The sequence below is a fragment of the Schistocerca serialis genome, chromosome 6 (assembly GCF_023864345.2).
Source record: "Schistocerca serialis cubense isolate TAMUIC-IGC-003099 chromosome 6, iqSchSeri2.2, whole genome shotgun sequence".
Taxonomy (NCBI): domain Eukaryota; kingdom Metazoa; phylum Arthropoda; class Insecta; order Orthoptera; family Acrididae; genus Schistocerca; species Schistocerca serialis.
The window spans coordinates 588,254,395-588,276,519 of record NC_064643.1 but is presented as its reverse complement, the minus strand read 5'-3'; the positions used below and the strand labels follow the sequence as shown (position 1 = coordinate 588,276,519).

Sequence of the window (22,125 nt, the reverse complement as noted above, 5' to 3'; positions counted from 1 at the left end):
TATTTGAAGTGTCCACGCGCTGGTTTAACGTCGTTCCTAGATCAAGGCTGTTCTGATCACACCTCTGCACGTGCTACGATTAGTTGTTGTTTGATACTGCCATGGTAACGAAACGTCCAAGGTTATTGATACTGATAAATCCGCAGTGCTCGAATAGCGTGATATTTCTCTATTAGTTCGTCGACAGGATCACCGAATGACAGTACAGAAATTATAGGCACTCTGCAGACGACGTGCAGGTCTTCCTCGCCACAGAGGCGTTTGTGTTTTTACTGACGCGCCACGTTACGCTTTCTCGCCGCGCAGGCAGGCAGTGACTGTACAGTCAGCCTGCAGCTGGCGGAGCAATGCCGCGCCCGCGAGTGACGTCACGCGAGCCACTTCTAGCGCATACCGCATCCGCGCGCGGTTGCCACGTCGCGCAGCCGCGCCCAGCTGTTCAGTGTAGAGCCGCGAGAGGTCAGCCCTGTAGAGGTAACCAATGAGCAGAGCTCCTGCTACGACGCAGCCAATCGGGTGAGAAGCGCGGGGATTCCCGGTGTCCGTACGTGTATTGTTGGAGTACAGAGTTGCAAGACATTGACTCCGCTGCCACTTGCAGTGCAGGCGCTCTCGGATGCGTGTTGCGGCGTACGCTGGTTGCTGTGTGAAGAGTGCTCACTTGTGAGTAATCAGCCATTTAGCACAACTAACAGCACTGCTTATTACTCTACTAATTGTAGAGGTAAGCACGTTTAATATTACCGTCGTTACATATGTACAACATTCCTTTGTGCAATACGTCTTTGTGATTGGCAGTATGTGAATTCATGTACATTATTCTCATGAGCAACAATTGTAAGCGACGTACGAAGGGTCAAATATAATCGTACATTATTGTATAAAAACAGTGTTTAGGCACCACTGAGGGTAAATAGTTTGGTGAAGTTCGGTTGCATAGGTTTTTAGTCGAAGGGATGTTCCATATCTGTGTGACAGGTGAAACAGCATTACCGTCTCATACAATTCGCAGACAACCAGTCACTTTCAAAAGTGATTCTCATTTTGTAATTATGCTACCCATCTTATGTTTAACGTGTCATACTACTTCACAGATATGCTAGCATATGGATTAAATAGACGAATAGTAGTTTTGAATTGCAGCAAGGATAATACAATGCAGTCTAACTAAATCAGGTGATGCTGTGGGAATTAGATTAGGAAACGAGACACGTGAAAGTAGTAGATGTGTTTTGCTATTTGGGCAGCAAAATAACTAATGATGGCCGACGTAGAGAGGATATAAAATGTAGATTGGCAATGGCAAGAAAAGCGTTTCCAAAGAAGAGAAATTTCTTAACATTGAATATAGGCTTAGATTTAAAGTGTCAGGAAGTCTTTTCTGAAAGTATTTGTCTAGGATGTAGCCATGTACAGAAGAGAAACCTGGACGATAAACAGTTTAGACAAGAGGGGAACAGAAGCTTTTGAAGTGTGGTGCTACAGAAGAATACTGAAAATTAGGTGGGTAGTTCACGTAACTAATGAAGAGGTACTGAATAGAAGTAGGGAGAAAATAAATTTGCGCCACAACCCAACTAGGTGACCGGATAGGTTGATAGCATACTTTCTGAGACAACAAGGGATCGCCAATTGGCCGGCCGCTGTGGCCGAGCAGTTCTACGCGCTTCAGTCAGTAACCGCGCGACCGCTACGGTAGCAGGTTCGAATCGTGCCTCGGGCGTGGATGTGTGTGATGTCCTTAGGTTAGTTAGATTTAAGTAGTTCTATGTTCTAGGGGACTGATGACCTCAGACGTTAAGTCCCATAATGCTCAGAGCCATTTGAACCATTTTTTATCGCCAATTTAGTACTGGAGAGAAGCATGGGGGGGTAAAAATCGCAGAGGAAGACCAAGAGATGAAATGAATACATTAAGCAGAGGCAGAAGAACGTAGGTAGTAGCAGTTATTCGGAGATGATGAGGCTTGGACAGGGTAGGGCAGCGTGGAGAGCTGCATCAAACCAGTCTTAGGACCGAAGACCGCAACAATAGCGACAACAACAGTTGTATCAAGGTACTTAATTGCAATGAATGTGCTACGTGTTGTGCTAACGAAGAATAGTAGCAACTGGAATATAGTCAGATTTCTATTTTCACATTAATGCGTTTGGTCGACAGCATTGTCATCTCAGGAGGTGCTAGATCAGTTGGAAGTGTTGCTATGTTCATGGAACAGTCGCAGCATTACCCCAAAGTGATTCAAGGAAAATCTTTCAAAGGTGGATAGCTGGAATTTAGAACATCGGTGTTTCGTAAACTCGATAATATTGGGGTACCGAAAAAAATTGCGTAGGACAATATACAACCTTCTTTTGGCAGATGGAATTTGGATTGTATGAATTAGGGGGTGAGGAGAGAGTGGTTGTGATTGTTGTAGCGGTAATTCTTTAGGTTGAACAAGTTATGGTAGGATAAACAAAATATTTCTCGTGAATAGGTTGACATGAACTGCATTTGCAATGTCAATAAAATTCACCACCAACTGTGTACTTTAAGATATTATTTTATTTTATTGTGACAGTTACCAGTTTTGGCATTTCATTATGCTATCTTCAGGCCTGATACACTTGTATCCAAATAGACCAACTTGTTGTAAAGCGCCATAAATCACTGGATATCGTGAATTCAATCGTTATACAATTGATATCCAGTGATTTTGGCGCTGTACGACAAGTTCGTTTATTTGGATAGACTCGTATGGGGTCTGAAGGTGGCATAATGAAATTCCGAAACTGATAACCGTCACAATAAAATAAAATAATATCTTAAAGTACATGACTGTTGGTGAATTTTATTGACAATGACATTACTAAACCAGCCGATGTCCCCTGGCCATGATGGACCATCAGAGATTGAACTGCATTTACTCAACAATTATTTGATTGAGCGTGCAGTAAATGGAATTCCTTTGGTTGCGCACTGGACTCGCATTCGGGAGGACGACGGTTCAATCCCGCGTCCGGCCATCCTGATTTAGGTTGCCCGTGATTTCCTAAATCGCTCCAGGCAAATGCCGGGATGGTTCCTTTGAAAGGGCACGGCCGACTTCCTTCCCCGTCCTTCCCTAATCCGATGAGACCGATGACCTTGCTGTCTGGTCTCCTTCCCCAAAACAACCCAACCCCTTCTTTGGTTGCCTACCGTTTTCAATGCACATTGCGATACCATTACACTCTAACAAAGATCAAGTTCCTACTGACTGAAATGTAACATTGTAGATTGAAAGTTATTTCGTCTTATACGACGCCAGTTAAACGAGAATCGTGGCATACTTTGTGCGGAGAAAAGCTCCTGTACAAGTTAAATGCTATCTTATCGACTGCTAACGACGTGAGATCGTTGCATGAGGAAATACACGTCGTTTTTTACTGGAGGTAAGCACGACAATTTCCTCCGTGTTTTCAGTATAAATACGTCCGGATGCCTGTAGAAGATTTGTTTTTCGGCTTTGACAATTTGTCGATGATCATTTGTCAGTAGTTTACCGGTGTGGTTATTTCATGGAATTGTGGTGGCACATAATAAGATAAGGTATTTCGAAAAATATTTTTTTTCCATGCTTAATGTTGATCTGGAACACAGTAGCACAGCTCTGAAGACATTTTGATGGCAGTAATAGACTGTCAATATCTCATCGTTTTAACGAGGTGAGGGTACAGCCGCCTGGTGATAAAAGTGTCGGTTGGACTCCGGTAAGGGCTCTGTTCTACATAAAATAGACGTTAAAGAGTGCTTGGTGCCAGAGGCGCCGACTCCATGGGTACTCCGGTGCTGGCGCACCCTCCCCGAATTATTTTTGTGGTGCTCTGCACACACACAAAATAGGAAAGGAAAATAAAATAGACCAAATAATAACAATAAAAAAAAGAAAAGTTGGGGGAAAATTCACCATTATGGAAGTTCTGACGTCGCGCCCTCGCTTTGGCCCATGCAATCACGGCATAGCGTTTCTCAGTCTTCTAGAAATAAATGATGTGGTCAAGCGTACTTCTCGCGGAAATGCCCGGAAAGATTTTGAACGTTCCACCCAACACGCAACGGCCGGCAGACATTTAAACTGTCTACTTTGTAGAACAGTAAGTTTAGTTCACTTTTTTTTCTGCGTAACATGGCATCATTTAGATGAAACTAGCGACATCTGTCAACACGAACAAGTTTCGATACGCTTTGTTTCTTTGGTTTTTGTAATACTGAATATACTACAGTTGAAGTATTTGTTGACAATTTTAATGGGTGTTCCCACTCGCTTTTCTCTAGACATCAAGCGATGCGGAGGTACTGCTACTGATGGAGCGGCGCTTATTCATAGTTACAAGGAAAAATCAGAGAAACTGAGCAGCGAGTTCTGCGTGTTTGGCCTACTCTTTGAACCTCGTGATTCAAGAGGCAATCCAAAATTAGGCCATGGTGAGAGAGTATCTACCAAATGTGGGAAAGGTGACCAATATGGTGCACTTTTCCCCCAAGCGACTAGCAGTATTTATATTCAAGTTTCTGCAGGCTGCCCAAAATGCAGGCTCTACTCATCCTGTAGCTCTTCGGCCTCTTTGCCGTGGAGTAACATTGTTGAAAAGTATTTTCCAGAATTATGAACAGTTAATTTTGTTCTTCGAAGATCTCTAGCTCGAAAAATTTGATGTCAGTGCCAAAACTAAAGATTTCGTAAATTTTCTTTGCTCTTTTGAATTCGTACTTGTCACTACAGTTCTTACTAAAATTTTAGAGCCAACTGAAATTCTGAATGCTTTTCTGCACAAATTCCTCTCGTTTCGATGAAGTATGGTACTCTTGGAAGTGATCAAAATGCATGCTTTTGCCAACTCTCATGTCAAAGAAACAGAAATATTTCTTCTTTGAAAATTAAAGATTGCAGTTATGTGAAGGAATTTTGTAATGATGATTTTGACCCAGAATGATTAACTTCGTACAGAAATATGATGTTAGATGTTTGTAAAGCTAAAAATTATTTCGTTGGAGATACCGAAGACTTACTGAGTTTCTTTTCCTCAAATATTTACAGGGCGAATTGATTCCAGAAGCGATGAAATTAATAAATATCGTTTTAACTGTACGAAAGTATAATGCACAGTAGAACCTTCTTTCCCCGACCTTGAATCAAAAACGTACTTGCGTAACAACGTAAAGCAACGCAAGAGAAATTGAACGACAATGCTGTCATGCATATCCACAAACAAGAAGCAAAAAACTTGAATCTTCACACTGTGGCGAACATATCCATTAAATGATTCCCTGTTCGTAGGAACACATTCAGTATGAGTGAAAATTAGAAATTACACGAAGATTTGAAAGAACACAACAATTGTGTGTGGATTGTGGATTATTTTTGTATCAAAGCGAAGTGTTGAAGAAAAACCTTATAAACAATCATCTTTATCAAGTGTTGTTCATTCAAAAATACCTGCATTTTCAGAAGGATTAGTTTTCAGCGTTTGTGAACTGTGATTTTGAGTACTCACGATTATTTTCAAAAGCTAGCTCCCGGAATTGGTGATGTTCATTTTCACATTAAGGAATCACATATACAGACAAAATGGTTTTATTTTGTAATCATCTGAGACCACTGCGTCGTATATAAGGACATTACATATTTACTATGAGACCAAGACTGTGCTGTGTTCGATTAAATTGTTTATCACGATAGGCCTGTTTCAGCGTAATTGCCATCTTCAGGTTATTTCAGTTGGTCCTGATATCCATATGACATCGATGTCTCAGTTGCTGACACACTACTGTGTAAGTTTGCTCCTTTGATTTTTGTGGAGCTATAGCACGTGTTCAAATTGTGCTGGATCAGTTATTTGTCAAGTTGTCGAATTATGAAAGTTTACTTCGTAACAACGTTACTTGACAGCTGTGAAGCTGTGTGATCTCTTTATTCTGACAAGCACGGTGGATTAACACAGGTATGCATCTATCCTCGGGGACCATGACCACCTCTACATACTGACTGTTTTTCCTTGGCACTAGATGCCATCTACCTGCAGGACAATGCAACGTGTCACACAGTTCGACGTGTGCGTGCATGGGTCGAACAGCTCCAGGATAAATTTACCGTACTCTCTTAGCCACTGAACTCCCCGAGTCTGAACCCAATCAAGAATCTGTGGGACAATCTCGATCGGGCTGTTCGTGCCTCCGATCCTCAACCGAGAAACCCAGTGCAGCTGGCCACTGCGCTGGAGTCGGTGTGGATCCACACACTTGTCCGGGCCTACCAGAACTGCACTGTCTCACTTCCCGCACCGCCTCGTAGCGGTCGGCGCTGCAAAAGGAGGTTAGGCCGGGATTACACTATCAAATTTCTTTGTCAAAGATTTGATCAAAGATGTGGTAAGATATTCGTCAACTATATTTGCCAAAGATCTTCGACGTGCTTCCTAAAAAGGGTATTACACTGTCATCACATTTTTCGTCAAAGTTCAAGATGGCTGACTACAACAACTGGTTATTAACCGCAGCAGCTGCATGTACCACAATTGCACTGTGAGCACATGCGGAAGAGAAGCGGAAAAAAAAGGAAACGTACCTGGGTGAAGCCGTGGGTTAAACGACGACACCATAAAAACATTCAACAAAACTTGTTACGTGAGCTTATAGTGGAGGACGTCAAGTCGTACATCAATTACTTCAGAATGGATGAGTATACATTTCTGTATGTGCTCAGTGAAGTGTATCTTCATATCACAAAGCACAATACTCACTTAAGAACTGCTATATCTGCAGAAGACAGGCTCACTGTAACACTCCGATTCCTTGCTACGAGAGGGTTAGGTTAGGCTAGGTTAGGTTAGGTTTGGTTAGGCCTCCAATCTTCTTAATCTATTTTTGTATTCAGGGTGCCTTACGTTCTAAAGCGCCTCGTCAGCTTCATACATCTCTATTAATATTGTATTTGTCGGTACACACCATCTGTATTTACTGTCAATGTTTATAAAAACACGACAGATGACAGAAAGCTGCAGCGATGGTAGCGCTCCACGTGGTAACATGTCACATTGCTGTGAACAGAAGACAAGTGACTTCTTTGATCAAATCTACAGCGAGGCCCGAGATCTGATCCAATATTTGACGACATTTGACAAAGTTCCCTATTACACCATCAAATTTCTTTGACAAAGATATTGGACAAAGAAAATTGATGGTGTAATAACGGCTTTATTCAGGCTTTTGACAGGTGATCACACTAAGTCAACTGGACAGTGTATAAGCGATCTCCTTTGTACACTGGTTGCAATTTCCGAGTATTCAACCATTAAACCGAAGTCTACCAACTGGTTTACACATGACGGGGCCTGTGTGACCATTCCATTTCATAGATCTGCAAAGTGCTAGATGCAGGTATTTGTGTCAGTCGACCGATTTCAGCTGTGACTTCTTGATGATATAGTCGTAGGGTGCTATGTTTTTTTCATTTTGTGAAGCGCACAATTTTATATTTCTGAATATTTGAAGACCACTGCCAATCTTTGCCTATGTATATTAATGACCATGCGAACAATATTATTAGTAACATCCGACCTTTCGCATATGATGCTGTTTGTCTATAATTAAATATTTTCTGAAAGAAGCTGCATAAATATTCAGTCATATCTTGGGATCTTATCAAGATGTGACTGAATATTTATGCAGCGTCTTTCAAACAGAACTTCATTATAGTTAACAGCATTATATGCAAAAAAGTCGGAAGTTGCTAATAATGTTGTTCGCAAGGGCATTAATGTGCCACATGGACAACGAAAGACGCAACACACTTGCCTGAGTTACACCCGTAGTTATTTCTACATCTTACGATGACTCCCATCCCAGACAAGATTCTGCGTGCTCCCTACCAAGAAATCCTCAGTCGGGTACCAATTTCGCCTGATACCCCAGACGATTGTACTTTTGATAATAAGCGCAGATGTGGTACGAGTCAAATGTTTTCGGAAATCAAGAAATACCGTATCTACCTGACTACCTGGATCCGTGATTTTCAGGATGCCATGCGAGAAAAGTGAGAATTGAATTTCACACGATCTAGTTTTTTCGAAACGCGTGCTGGTTACCATAGAGAAGAGCGTCCTGTTCAAGATAATTCATGATGGAAGGACTGAAGGAATTCATTATAGCAGTTAAAGAAATAACAATCAAATGTGTATGACAATATTTTATTGTGGAACAACAGTACGGTGATAGAAAAATGAATGTCATAATTTTGATACATCTGCGAACAGACTTCTGGGACGTGAGAAGTACACAAAGACCATAATAAATAAATGCAGTTGACAAGTTGCTGGCGATCAACCTAGAAACACAGACGAAAAACGTAAAAACAGAAGCCTTAGTAAGAACTTGTGTGGAATATAATAATATGGATTACAGCTGCCAATCATCTACTACGACGGAAGAAACGAGAACGCGATTCTCCAGATTTCCGGCTCTATACGTACTACCTTTTGTGTTCCATAACTCTATAGAGGTATGCATCATATTTATACAATTCGTGTTTATCTCGTTTGGCCGCTTCAACATTCCTGCAGGAAAAAAAAATTCAGTGCTCAACATCTTTCAAATGGGTCTGAGCTGCTGATTCAAATGGGTCTGAGCACTATGCGACTTAAATTCTGAGGTCATCAGTCGCCTAGAACTTAGAACTAATTAAACCTAACTAACCTAAGGACATCACACACATCCATGCCCGAGGCAGGATTCGAACCTGCGACAGCAGCGGTCGCTCGGCTCCAGACTAGAACCGCACGGCCACTCCGGCCGGCTTCGCAGCTGATGTTACGTAACTTGGCACAGCAGTGCTGTCAATTTGAGGAGGAGGGAGGAAGCTGAGAGTGAGAGGGACAAAGGCTGGTGTGACCCGGTCATAAAAAATATTGTCCGCCTTTGGTGGCCAACACTGGCAGAACATCGGCAATACTTGGGAATTGTCCTGCAACAGCCTGCGCTCTCTGCAATTTGACCCCATACCGCACTATTGCGGCGTTTTGCAGTCACAGTGCAGCAATATTGACGGCAACGCTGCTGGGCCATACATTGCAGTAAAATATGGCCCGTGTAAATGCAACTTCAGTGTTTGCAACTATTTCACTCTACCCCTCGGAGCATTTTTGTATACACGGAACAAATTTTACGTCGCACGTTTATGGTACAAACACAAGCCAACACGTCGCCGCACCTAGTCAGTTCTAGTGTTGCGGTTACATAATAATGGCATGGAACTGAAAGAATACGTCGAAGCCAAATAAGGAAAAAACATGGTTGTTGCAACACCGCCTCCTGAAAACGCAGGTTCCTCTTTTTCTCCAGTTTAACTTTATTTAAGAGCTTCCTAGACAATGGTCGACTTTTAGTCTCAAATAACTCTATATTTACTGAGCTAACATGAGATTAAAAGATAGGAAGGTCAAAAAACAAGAAAACGTCAGATACGGAAAGTACTGGCGTTTACGCTGTGAGGACAGAGGACAAGACCAACGGAAAGGACAAGGAAGATGGGAACAGTGTATGAACTATCAGAAAATGACCATAATAAGAAACCGATTATAGTTGAGGCAGAAGTTAGGTATTATGTAATTGTAATAGATCCTGAACGATTGCCCGTTACCGACGGCATACTATTTAACGGAAAATATGTAGACTACTGGTGGACACAGAAAAAGAAGGAATATTTTATTGAAACCAATAAGGCCTAGGAAAGACGGACAACAATGATGAGATGGCATGGGAAATCACAATATCCTTTAACAATGAAATATTTTGCGATGGACAAATATGTCATCAGAGAAAATAATCACGATTATAGTATAATGGCACGTAACTGAAAAAAAAATCAATCGAAGCCAAATAAGGAAGAAACATGATTTTTGCAGCACTGCCTTTTGCGAAACGCAGGTTCATCTTTTTCCTCGGTGTAACTTTATTTAATTGCTTCTTAGACAGTGGCTGACACTGCTATCAAAAAACGCTTTATTTACAGCAGATTAATAAGATTAATCGATAACAGGAGAATCAAAAAACAAAATATATCAAATATTAAACAATTAAGAGAGTACTGGAGCTTACGTAATCAGGACAATGAATAACACAGAAAGGACAAGGAAGACGGGGACAATGTACGAATTATCCAAAAATTACTATAAAAAGAAGCGAAACTTAAGTACTGTGGAACTGGAATAAATCCAGAAAATTTGTCCGTGATCGACGCCATACGAGTGAATAGAAAATGTATAGGCTACTGGTGAACTCAAAAAAATGGAAGACATTAGGGCCTAGGAAAGACGAACGACAATGATGAGGGGATGTGGGTAAGAGGGTCGGAGGGTCGGGGAAACCAAAATATCTTTTGAGAAGGAATTGTTCTCCTATGGACAAATATGACATCAGGGAAAATAGTCACGGTAGACGAGCAATTTAGAGAAACAGAGTAATCGGTCTGAACAATAAGTACTGGCCTAGCCTGGGCAACAGATGAAAACAAGCAGTCCATTGAAATGTGGTCAGCTCTGAGCTGAATTTAAATAAAAGGAAAGAGTATTTTATATTCCATTTGGGCCACAAACAAGTCAGGCCTAGTAAAGGAAAATAAATGTCTTATGTTAGACCATAGTACATAATTTTAAGTCGTAATGGTAATTATACAGCAGCTGCAGGTATCATAGCCAGACAAATAAAGAATTATAGTGTTTAAAATTCAAGTATTATGACGAACGTGCAATTCTTCAGATAGGCCGTTTCAGTTGTGCACTTTGACTCCATGGCCATCGGATGCTCTCCATACATCGTTCAGTGAGACTCGAAGAACAAGTGGAATACAACATGTTTAATGTAACCCGTAAATAATGCTATTCTTAGTCACCAAATATGCAAATTACTGACTCATGTGCTTGGCAGGATCTTTTGGAGTCGCTTGAACGGTACTAAATCAGTATACACTTTGCAACAGCTTATTATCATGCAGTATCAAAACAGCTTGACAACGAGTTACCGTCAATCTGAATAAAATTGTGTGCTTATTTCAGGAATCAAATTTGTGTAACGTGCATGCAATTAGAGAACTGAAGCAGACAATAATACTCCGAATGTGATACATTCGTGATAGTATACTCGTTCTTACCGATTAATCACATTATTCTTAAGCCGGCCGGTGTGACCGAGCGGTTCTAGGTGCTACAGTCTGGAACCGCGCGACCGCTACGGTCTTCCTTATTGACACAATGCCCAGGCGTATCAAGGCCGTTATTACGACCAGAGGTGGTTGTTCTGGGTACTGATTTCTCAGGATCTATGCACCCAAACTGCTTCGATTGATTTTTTTTTCAGTTACGTGCCATTATACCATAATCGTGACTACTTTCTCTGATGACATATTTGTCCATCGCAAAATATTTCATTGTTAAAGGATATTGTGATTTCCCATGCCTCGGGCATGGGTGTGTGTGATGTCCTTAGGTTAGGTAGGTTTAAGTAGTTCTAAGTTGTAGGAGACTGATGACCTCAGAAGTTAAGTCCCATAATGCTCAGAGCCATTTGAACAATATTATTCTTATACAATGTGAGTCAATTAACCCCAAGAGTCTTACAAATGAGGAAGCTGGGAGTTCCAAACCGTATGATTTGTGTTTTTTTGTCGTAGTAATACCGGTATCAGGTTCGTCTGTTGATAAGGAACTGTAGTAGCCATTAGCCGTTAGCATCAACGAACTTAAAGAAACCAATCTACTACGTGGATCACTTTGCAAAATCTTGTAAAATATTTCAGATGAAAAGTTTGCAGTGTTTTCTTCTTTGACTTACTTCTATACGCTGTGTACACTATGAAGTTGATGACGAACAAAGATTTGTCGCGACCTGCTGTTGGGTCGCAACAAAAGTTTGATATCGCTAAACGAACGAAATGAACTGGCAGGAAATGGACGTGGAATCTACGGCAAGAGTTTTTGGGTAACAGAGAGCGGCGACAAAACTGAAAAAATTACAAGAGCCCACATAAATACACTACTGGCCAATACGATTGCTACACCAAGAAGAAATGCAGATGATAAACGGGTATTCATTGGACAAATATATTATACTAGAATAGACATGTGATTACATTTTCACGCAGTTTGGGTGTATAGATCCTGAGAAATCAGTACCCAGAACAACCACCTCTGGTCGTAATAACGGCCTTGATACGCCTGGGCATTGTGTCAAACAGAGCTTGGATGGCGTGTACAGGTACAGCTGCCCGTGCAGCTTCAACACGATACCACAGCTCATCAAGAGTAGTGGCTGGCGTATTGTGAAGAGCCAGTAGCTCAACCACCATTGACCAGACGTTTTCAATTGGTGAGAGATCTGGAGAATGTGCTGGACAGGGCAGCAGTCGAATATTTTCTGTATCCAGAAAGGCCCATACAGGACCTGCAACATGCGGTCGTACATTACCTGCTGAAATGTAGGGTTTCGCAGGGATCGAATGAAGGGTAGAGCCACGGGTCGTAACACATCTGAAATGTAACGTCCACTGTTCAAAGTGCCGTCAGTGCGAACAAGAGGTGACCGAGACGTGTAACCAATGGCACCCCATACCATCACGCCGGGTGATACGCCAGTATGGCGATGACGAATACGCGCTTCCAATGTGCGTTCACGGCAATGTGTCCAAACACGGATGCGATCATCACGGTGCTGTAAACAGAACCTGGATCCATCCGAAAAAATGACATTTTGCCATTCGTGCACCCAGGTTCGTCGTTGAGTACACCATCGCAGGAGCCCCTGTCTGTGATGCACCGTCAAGCGTAACCGCAGCCATGGTCTCCGAGCTGATAGTCCATGCTGCTGCAAACGTCGTCGAACTGTTCGTGCAAATGGTTGTTGTCTTGCAAAAGTCCCCATCTGTTGACTCAGGGATCGAGACGTGGCTGCACGATGCGTTACAGCCATGCGAATAAGATGCCTGTCATCTCGACTGCTAGTGAGACGAGGCCTTTGGGATCCAGCATGGCGTTCCGTATTACCCTCCTGAACCCACCGATTCCATATTCTGCTAAAAGTAATTGGATCTCGACCAACGCGAGCAGCAATGTCGCGATACGATAAACTGCAATCGCGATTGTCTTCAATCCGACCTTTATCAAAGTCGGAAACGTGATGGTACGCATTTCTTCTCCTTACGCGAGGCATCACAACAGTTGTTACACCAGGCAACGCCGGTCAACTGCTGTTTGTGTATGAGAGATCGGTTGGAAACTTTCCACATGTCAGCACGTTGTAGGTGTCGCCACCGGCACCAACTTTGTGTGAATGCTCTGAAAAGCTAATCATTTGCATATCACAGAATCTTCTTCCTGTCGGTTAAATTTCGCTCCTGTAGCACGTCATCTTCGTGGTGTAGCAATTTTAATGGCCACTAGTGTAACAGGCTTCACAGTTTTGCCGTCTGAAATCACAGCAACAACAAAAACAGTTGCTGAGAGAAGCTTCCTTAGCATTTTATTGTGTCCGTAAGTGCTCATTGTAACCGGTACAACCGCAAAACACATTAGCAGCTACTTGTATGAGGAGAATTGGGCAGTCTGAAGAATGCGGCAAGTGCTGTGACACGTTTCACAGCGTCTTGTCTTTTAGGATATCTCACAGCAAAATCTTAAGTGGACGGACGTGTAGATCATATGACAACACCTATTTTGCCTGTGTCAAAACAGAAATGAGCGACAGAATTTAATGTGTCTTCAGTAATCCAGCTCACAAACCTGCTGGTGAAGCGGCATATGATAAACTGAAACTGCTTGTGGAATACTCGCGAATACAGGTAATGCTACATTTCAGTGGCTTCGCACATGCCTGTACATGTTTTTTTAAGAAGTTAATTTCCAGCGTTGACTGTTGTAAGCGTTTGAACTGAGACCGGGGGTGGAGACAATTCTGTTTCCTTGTTCCTTGTTAGGTCAGAAAATTTGGATGATTTTCCCCAGAGGAAGAGCTTCACAAACTGAGCAAGTCAATAACGCGTTGGTTCGCCTCTGGCCCTTACACAAGCATTATTCGGCTCGTCATTGATTGCTAGAGATCTTTGATGTCTTCTTGGGGGGATATCGTACCAAATTCTCTCCAACTGGCGCGTTAGATCGTCAAATTCCCAAACTAGCTGGACGGCCCTGTCCTTAAGCTCCAGCCGGCCGCGGTGGTCTAGCGGTTCTAGGCGCTCAGTCCGGAACCGCGGGACTGCTACGATCGCAGGTTCGAATCCTGCCTCGGGCATGGATGTGTGTGATGTCCTTAGGTTAGTTAGGTTTAAGTAGTTCTAAGTTCTAGGGGACTGGTGACCTCAGATGTTAAGTCCCATAGTGCTCAGAGCCAACCTTAAGCTCCAAATTTCTTAATTTGGAAGAAATCCGGCGACCTTGGTGGCCAAGATAGGATCTGGTAAGTACGAAGGCAAGCTATCGCCGGTGCGAGCGGGCATTAGTTTGCTGAAAGGTAAGCCCATGATGGCTTGCTATGAAGGGCAGCAGAATAGGGCGTAGAATGTCGTCAGCGTATCGCAGCGCTGTAATTGTGCGGCGACAGGCTGGTTGGTGTCCCACCACCGAGACTTCTCCAGACACGTCTCCGCTGGTTATCGGGGCTCAGTTCGAAACGGGACTCATCACTGAAGACAATTTTACCTCACTGAAGACTATTCTACTCTAGTCAGTGAGATTCCATACTGAAGATGTGTTTGGAGACGTATTTGCCAAACCCTATCATTGTCACCGGATCTCTCCCCCAACTGAGAACATTTGGAGCATCATGGACAATGTCCTCCAACCAGCTTGGGATGTTCACTATCTAACGCGATTATTGGAAGTTAAAATGGTTCAAATGGCTCTGATCACTATGGGACTTAACGTCTGAGGTCATCAGTCCCCTCTTAGAACTACTTAAACCTATCCAACCCACAGTTCCAGATTGAAGCGCCTAGAACCGCTCGGCCACAATGGCCGGCCACTGTTGGAAGTAGTTTGGCGCGACATCACTCTTAAGGACATCCAACAACTCTGCAATCAACGCCAAGCCGAACTCGCTTAACTTTCTGAATTTGTGAAAAACTTTCTCTTGAATAATTCATTCAATTTTTCAGCAATTGTAATCATTTATTTGTCTGTACTTGTACATGAAATCTGCCGATTTCAGTCCGATTCGGATAATTCCTTCGTGTGCGGTGCGTCGTCTTTCTTTGGAGTGAATGCGAAACGAGTGACCTGGGGCATGGTCACCTAGTTCCATTCGCTGGTTGCCTATCGAATGACTTCCAGGAGCAACAGCCGGCCGCGGTGGCCGAGCGATTCTAAGCGCTTCAGTCCGGAACCGCGCGACTGCTACGGTCGCAGGTTCGAATCCTGCCTTGGGCATGGATGTATGTGATGTCCTTAGGTTTAAGTAGCGTAAGTTCTAGGGGACTGATGACCTCAGATGTTAAGTCCCATAGTGCTCAGAGCCATTTGAACCAGGAGCAACAAAAATTTGATTTTCAATATTTTCTATAGTTATTCACTGAATTTAAAAATATAAAACATGCAAAATCTACTCATTAAGAGGTATAATATTACTTTAAAGGCTCAGCACAGTAAGACAAGTATTCATTTGGGAACTGTGTATGTCTGGAGGCGCCAACGGCTTTGCCACAGTGGTAACAGCGGTTCCCGTCAGATCACTGAAGTTAATCACTGTCGGCTTGGCTAAGACTTGGATGGGACACTGTCCGGGTCCTGCCGAGTGCTGTTGGCAAGCGGGATGCACTCAGCCCTTGAGAGACCAACTGAGGAGCCACTTGACTAAGAAGTAGCGGCACCGGTCATGAAAACTGACAATGGTCGGGAGAGCGGAATGCTGACCACATGCCACTCCGTATCCGCATCCGGTGGCACCTAAGGGCTAAGGATGACACGGCGGCCGGTCGGTACCTTGGGCCTTCAAGGCCTGTTCTGACGGTTTTGTTTGTATGTCTGGAGCCAGCCTAATTAACGGCGCGCAAAAATTCGCAGACTTTAATTGTCCAGTGTTTGAGAATGAATGCACTTAGCGACTTCCATCAAACTTTACACGTAATTTCAAAACGCTTACGTAATTTTTTCTCGCTGACTTCCACCACAAAATTATCAAAGGAAAGGAGTTTGTCACTTACTACCTTTTGCTATTCATGCAGGGAAACTTCATCACCAGGGACGACGTATTAATGAATAAGTTCTTCGCTACTTTTTGCAGGCATTATCCACACATATCACTGAGTGTACCTGCAAAAAATAGTATCAGTGTACTACACAGACGTCGGCAGATAACACGTCATAGACCTTGATATGCATGAAAAACTAGCATTTGCGTAAACAGAGCGCAAAGTGTCCAGACTATATTCATCCAGTACTTGATAAAAGAGAGCATGTAGAGACTTCCTTCTATACACTTTCTTTCGCTTACATGTTTAGCGTAAAATATCTAACACATTAAATCATTATTCTGTAAAGTAACCAGACGTTCGAAACTATATTACACAAGGGAGTTCGAATGGGGGTTTGCTGATTAATAAATAAACCTGTTCCGCAGTCGCAAGTTTCTGAGGCAGTACGGTTAGGTAGAAAATAAGGTAATTGAAATTTACTTGCATAATATATCATGAACTTCTGTCTCGGTGATAATACATTTTGTCCCAGATCCAGAACCCTCTTCGTGAAAAAATTCATAAGTGTAATTTCAGTGCTAACTTAATACGAAAAAAAAACTTTTCCTCCACGAGAATAAATTTTTCTTTTTTTGTTAAAAATTACCTGTCAAAACGACCGCAGGATTGCATTGTAAATAATCCTGATTTAACTGTTGTAGGCGTGAAATATATCGTTTTGTAGGCGTGAAATATATCGTTAAAGGAAACTGCAATCACTGACAAAGATCTTGACTCCCTTAATTGGGTAAAAGAATGCCAAGTCCTATCGAAATTGCTGTGGAAGACGCAAAGAAAGCATTTCTCAATTTATTTCTCATGCCTAGACTGCAGATTTCAATCTAGATAACGTATTTTAGCTTGACTTCTTCCTCATTTTTTTTTCTTGTTGCCCGTACTTTATGGTAGAAAGTATGCTCGGAACTAAGCATGTTCGTGATTTTTCTTGAATTGTGAAATCTGTCATTTTTTGTCAGCTCCGCGTTACCTCACGGTCGTTGTCAGAAATGACACTGGTTGGCAAATAAACTGTTGAACAATAGAATATTCAGCACATCGTTTTCTTGAGAGTACTGGTACGTTGGTTAATGCAGGATTTTACGTCCAGAAACAACAGATTCTCGTTATTCACGATGTATCTAAATAGGTTGTTTTCAGTGGTATCACAAGCACAAAATACAAGCTTATGACGCTGTATGTGTGCCTAATATTGCTACGACGAAGAAACCACCCGTGCTGTAGTGAAGACTTCCATTACGTCTTGGGCCAAATAGAGTAGCTACATGTTCAACGATTCAGGAAAAAGCAGGTCACAAAATGTACAATATACCATGGAAGAATGGATCCGCCGTAAACTCTTAAAGGTAGTCGCTGTTGTTTCGTGGGAAAGAGCAGAGAGTGAGCGTGTGTTATGGTTTTCGGCTAAACCGGATCCATAAAAGGCGCGAGAACGAGATACGTGTGAAGGCACAGATGCACGGCCCAGAGCAGTTTAGGTCCGGTCCTATCTTCATGTAAACACGAGATAAACAGTACTGTATTAAATTTCGAACATCGCCGCTATGTTCATGGGATGGGACGATGTGCCACTGTTTGTGACCCGTTCGTCTGCATTAAGCCTGCTGATATCTTTGGTACTATTCCCAGAGGACTAACCTTCATGCCGGCATCGAGTGTTACACTGTCCCGTTCCTCAGCTTCAGGTAGTTTTTCCTTGGAAAACGATCTAGTTATATTACATACTTAAATATCTGAAAGAATAGACCATGTTGGCGAATCCACAACTGTAAGAAATAATTCGAAATTTATTCGCTGACTGCGAATTTCTTAACATCAGCTATGGTAGGTATAGATGTATGTACTACCTGTTAGTGACATATGAAAATTTCTGATGGATCGGATCTTGAAACCGGAATTTATCGCTTGTCACGAGCGGTCGCCTTAACCACTTCAGCTATCAGCTCACACTCCCCAAACCGACCCAAACCTCCATATCTCGCACTGTCTACATCCCTACACCATAGTCCACTACATTCATCAACAAATGCTCGCCAAAATTTTTACCTGTAGACTAGGAGGACTACAAGGAATCGACACTAATGTTCTTATCGTCGTATTCCTGTCTGGAAAATAACAGACCTTATTGACGATCCACATCTGTACGAAATAATTCGAAAAATATTCGCTGTCCGAGAATTTTTTGGTATCAGCTGTATTAGGTAAAGATGTGCTGCCTATTGCTGTCATATGAAAATTAGTGACAGGTAAATTTAACACTACAAAAAGTACCCTAGAATTCCGGTAATGTTCAAACGGCCCTAGACACTTCGAATAAGGATATTCATCATACGATAGAGGAGAATAAGCTAATGATATTAATTGACTGCGACAATCAGACTCAGCTAGGGGAAAATGAGTAGAAAAATGTCTCAGTATGGAGTAGAAAACACCTTTACTATTAACGAAGTAACTGCAGCTTCTTCCTTTCCGTCATGAGTTGCTATTTTCAAGATGTTTTCCAGCGTGCAGATTCATTTAGTTTCTTTAGCCAGACTGTCACTGACGCAAATTGTCCGTAGCGAGAAAGCATCCAGCTAAAATATTAATAATATACATACACAATGTTACTGTGATTTAGGTTCATTGTTTAAAATCCGTGTTAGGTGTGCTTCGTCTAGAAGAGCATTAGTCATTACTACAACAGTAGACGTGATCATTGCTGCTGATTTCATCAGTAAATCTATACCTTTTAGATTCTTCGTGCAACAACAGGCTCTTCGCTTCCATAGAGACGAACAGAGGTGCCTGTTTTTCGCAAAGTCGCGAAATTTTTATGAAATTTTACAGATTCTGTACAAAACGCGAAAAAGTTAACCTTTAAACAAAATCGCGAAATACTCGACAAAATTGTATGGGATCACATCATTTGAAGTTAACGGCGGAAATTCCAGTTACGCAATAAAATCCGAATATCGATGACGATCGAGTGTGCGGCACCCCGATATTTATCGATATCTTATACAGTTTCGAGTATCGCTAATTTCATTTCCTGCACAACGAAGTACGACTTTCAACAATGTCCGGCTCATTCCTTGATCTGGCTGTGTATTGCCTATTGGAAATTGTCGCCGATCGGCGGTGCATGCAGTATTATTTGTGATTTGTGTTTGTGCTGCAGTCTATTAATATGTTAATCACAGTTTTTCACGAGAAAAGAGTTTTTCATCAGAAGGATTTTACGAGTTTGACAAAACTGGAAAGGTACTTATATGCAAACGCTGCAATGTGCAAATTGAGTGGCAGAGAAAGGACACATGCATAAAACATATTAATAACTGGTCTCCCCATTAGAAAATGTTCAAATGTGTGTGAAATCTTATGGCACTTAACTGCTAAGGTCATCAGTCCCTAAACTTACACACTACTCAACCTAAATTATCCTAAGGACAAACACACACACCCATGCCCGAGGGAGGACTCGAACCTCCGCCGGCACCAGCCGCACAGTCTCCCCATTAGAACAGCATGGAGAAGACGCTAAGGACGACCGGCATCAAAAGACAAGTTATTCTCACAGACGCCAGTGAAGCAGCAAAACGAGCGGAAACCGATAAAGAAGAATTCACTTTATCAACAACTCGAGCTTTCAACTGTATAAACTTGGTTATCCGAAGATGAGAGAGTGATTGAACGAATATATACCACGTTTGTGTAATATTACACAATTTTGGACATGACGAAATATAAGTTCAACGTACTTTCTTTGTCACAAAAGTTACGGGATAGGTTTTTTTTAAAAATCGAAAATTACCTAGTAATGTTCCTAGCTCCTAACGAAGTAGTCCCCTTAGGTAACTATACGCAGTTGCCACCGTTTCTGGAGGTCTCAGAAGGGAGCTGGAAAATTTTCAGCTGCAATGTCACAGTTACGGCAAGAAAAAAGGAATAAAGGTGAGATCGTGTTAATACTTTCATCCTTCTTTACCTCCTCTGCATTACTGCAGATGACGTGTCACTGAGCACATTTGTACTGTGCATGCAGTACACCATAGGTGCCTTGTTGTTTCCACTGCCCTGTGTGGAATACATAAGTTCTTGTACACTTCACTAACCTGCTGTCTTCATGATGATGATGTCCCCAGCGCAGAAAACAGCTCGCAGGTCGTGGATTCCTTTTCTTGAGGCTGAAAATAACCTCGCAAGGAACTGCTGCTACGAATAAACTATAACTCATTTGGGATGCCACTCGCATTTTTATTGATATAGACAAGAGACACTATTCTTGATCACAACGTATTGAACATATCTTTCCACAGTCATTATATCTGGCTAAAATAACATGAAATACATCCTGCCACAGACAACATGTCTGTCTACTGGAACCGTCAGAACTGGAGAATAAAATTACATGACTCAAATACTACTATTACAGACAACATGTCTGTACCTAGCTACGGTCGGAACTGTAGTAAATAAAATTGCATTAAACAAATACTGCTGTAACAGACAACATGCCTGTCTACTGGAACGGTCAGAACTGGAGAGCCGGACTGCCCGAGACACTTCGCGCGCCAAGCCAGCAAGGCGTGACCCGAACGCCACCGAAGTGCATCGGCAGTAATATCGTCAGTCTTTTGTTTTAGTAATACTTTTATTTTAATAATTTTGAAATGACTGATTGGTAGCTGGGTGTTGAGAGATGTTTATTTTAAAAAATGAAGTAATTTGGATGACAGGTTTAATTAATAATAGCAACTAAAGTTTAACGTTTTGGCGCCCTACCGCCGAACGCAGCAGCCAGTCACAGATCAGCAGCATCATGCAGGCGGTCTTTCTCACGGGAATGGTACCGAATCTAACATCTGTCACCGGTACCTCATCCCACATTGCGTCATCTCTATGTTCTTGCATCTCCACTGCCCTGGGAATAGCTTCCTGGAGCCGAATATATTGGCTGAATAAGCCAGAAATATTCCACAGTGCGTTGGATGTCTGCGATATCTTGATGAAGCTTGCCCTTCGGTTGCCTTTTCAGTCGCGGAAACAAGAAAAAATCGTAAAGCGAGAGGTCGGGAGAATTTGACGGATGTGGAATGGCAATAACAGAATGTCTGGCCAGATATTGTCTAACAGATAAAGCAGTAAGGGGTTTTGCATTGTCAAACAGTAAGAATCAGTCCTGAGAATGCCAAAAATCATGGGGGGAATTGTTTGTCGCAAATGTGTTCAGACTTCAGCGTATACAGTTTGGTTCACTCTTTGATCCGGAGAGAAACTGAAACTTTGCTGTCAAAGAATGTGACCATCGTTTTTGTTCTCGAACATTGTCGTCTGACTATTTTTCGAAGCTGGTGATCCAGGACTCCGCCATGCAGCACTTTGACGCTTTGTGTGAGGGTCATACTAGTAAATACCAGCTTTCATACCCAGCAATAATCTTTGACAGAAATGTGGGATCGACGGAAATGTGGGATCGCGTCTGGCTCCATCCAGTAGTTCAGCAGAAATTCGTCTTTCCTCTTTCTATTTGTCTGTTAGTTCAAATTCAAATGGCTCCAAGCACTATGGGACTTAACATCTGAGGTCATCAGTCCCCTAAACTTAGAACTAACCTAAGGCAATCACACATATCAATGCCCGAGGCAGGATTCGAACCTGCGACCGTAGCGCGGTTCCGGACTGAAGCTCCTAGAACCGCTCGACGACAGCGGCCGGCCGTCTGTTAGTGTTTGAGGGATGAGCATTTAAGTTTCCGTTTCCGTAAACCTTTGTGTAAAATCTTATAACACGCATCACGATTCAAATTAAGAGTTCTTCTGATGTCGCATGCACAGTTACATGTCGATCTTTTTGCATTAACTACCGTACACGCTCCACATTTGCACCAGTC

The 22,125-nt window shown here is 42.3% G+C and overlaps 1 protein-coding gene across 4 annotated transcripts in view; it reads left to right on the top strand.

Moving 5' to 3' along the window:
* The first annotated feature begins 473 nt into the window (after nt 1-473).
* LOC126485104 (uncharacterized) overlaps nt 474-22,125 on the top strand; it is a 242,259-nt gene continuing 220,607 nt past the window's right edge. For 2 of the 4 annotated variants that reach the window (XM_050108728.1, XM_050108727.1), the window contains exon 1: nt 477-663. The gene's annotated coding sequence lies outside the window, so the exon portion shown is untranslated. Of the gene's footprint in view, nt 664-705; nt 725-22,125 lie in introns of those variants that run through there. The other 2 variants (XM_050108730.1, XM_050108729.1) reach the window with 2 other exon arrangements.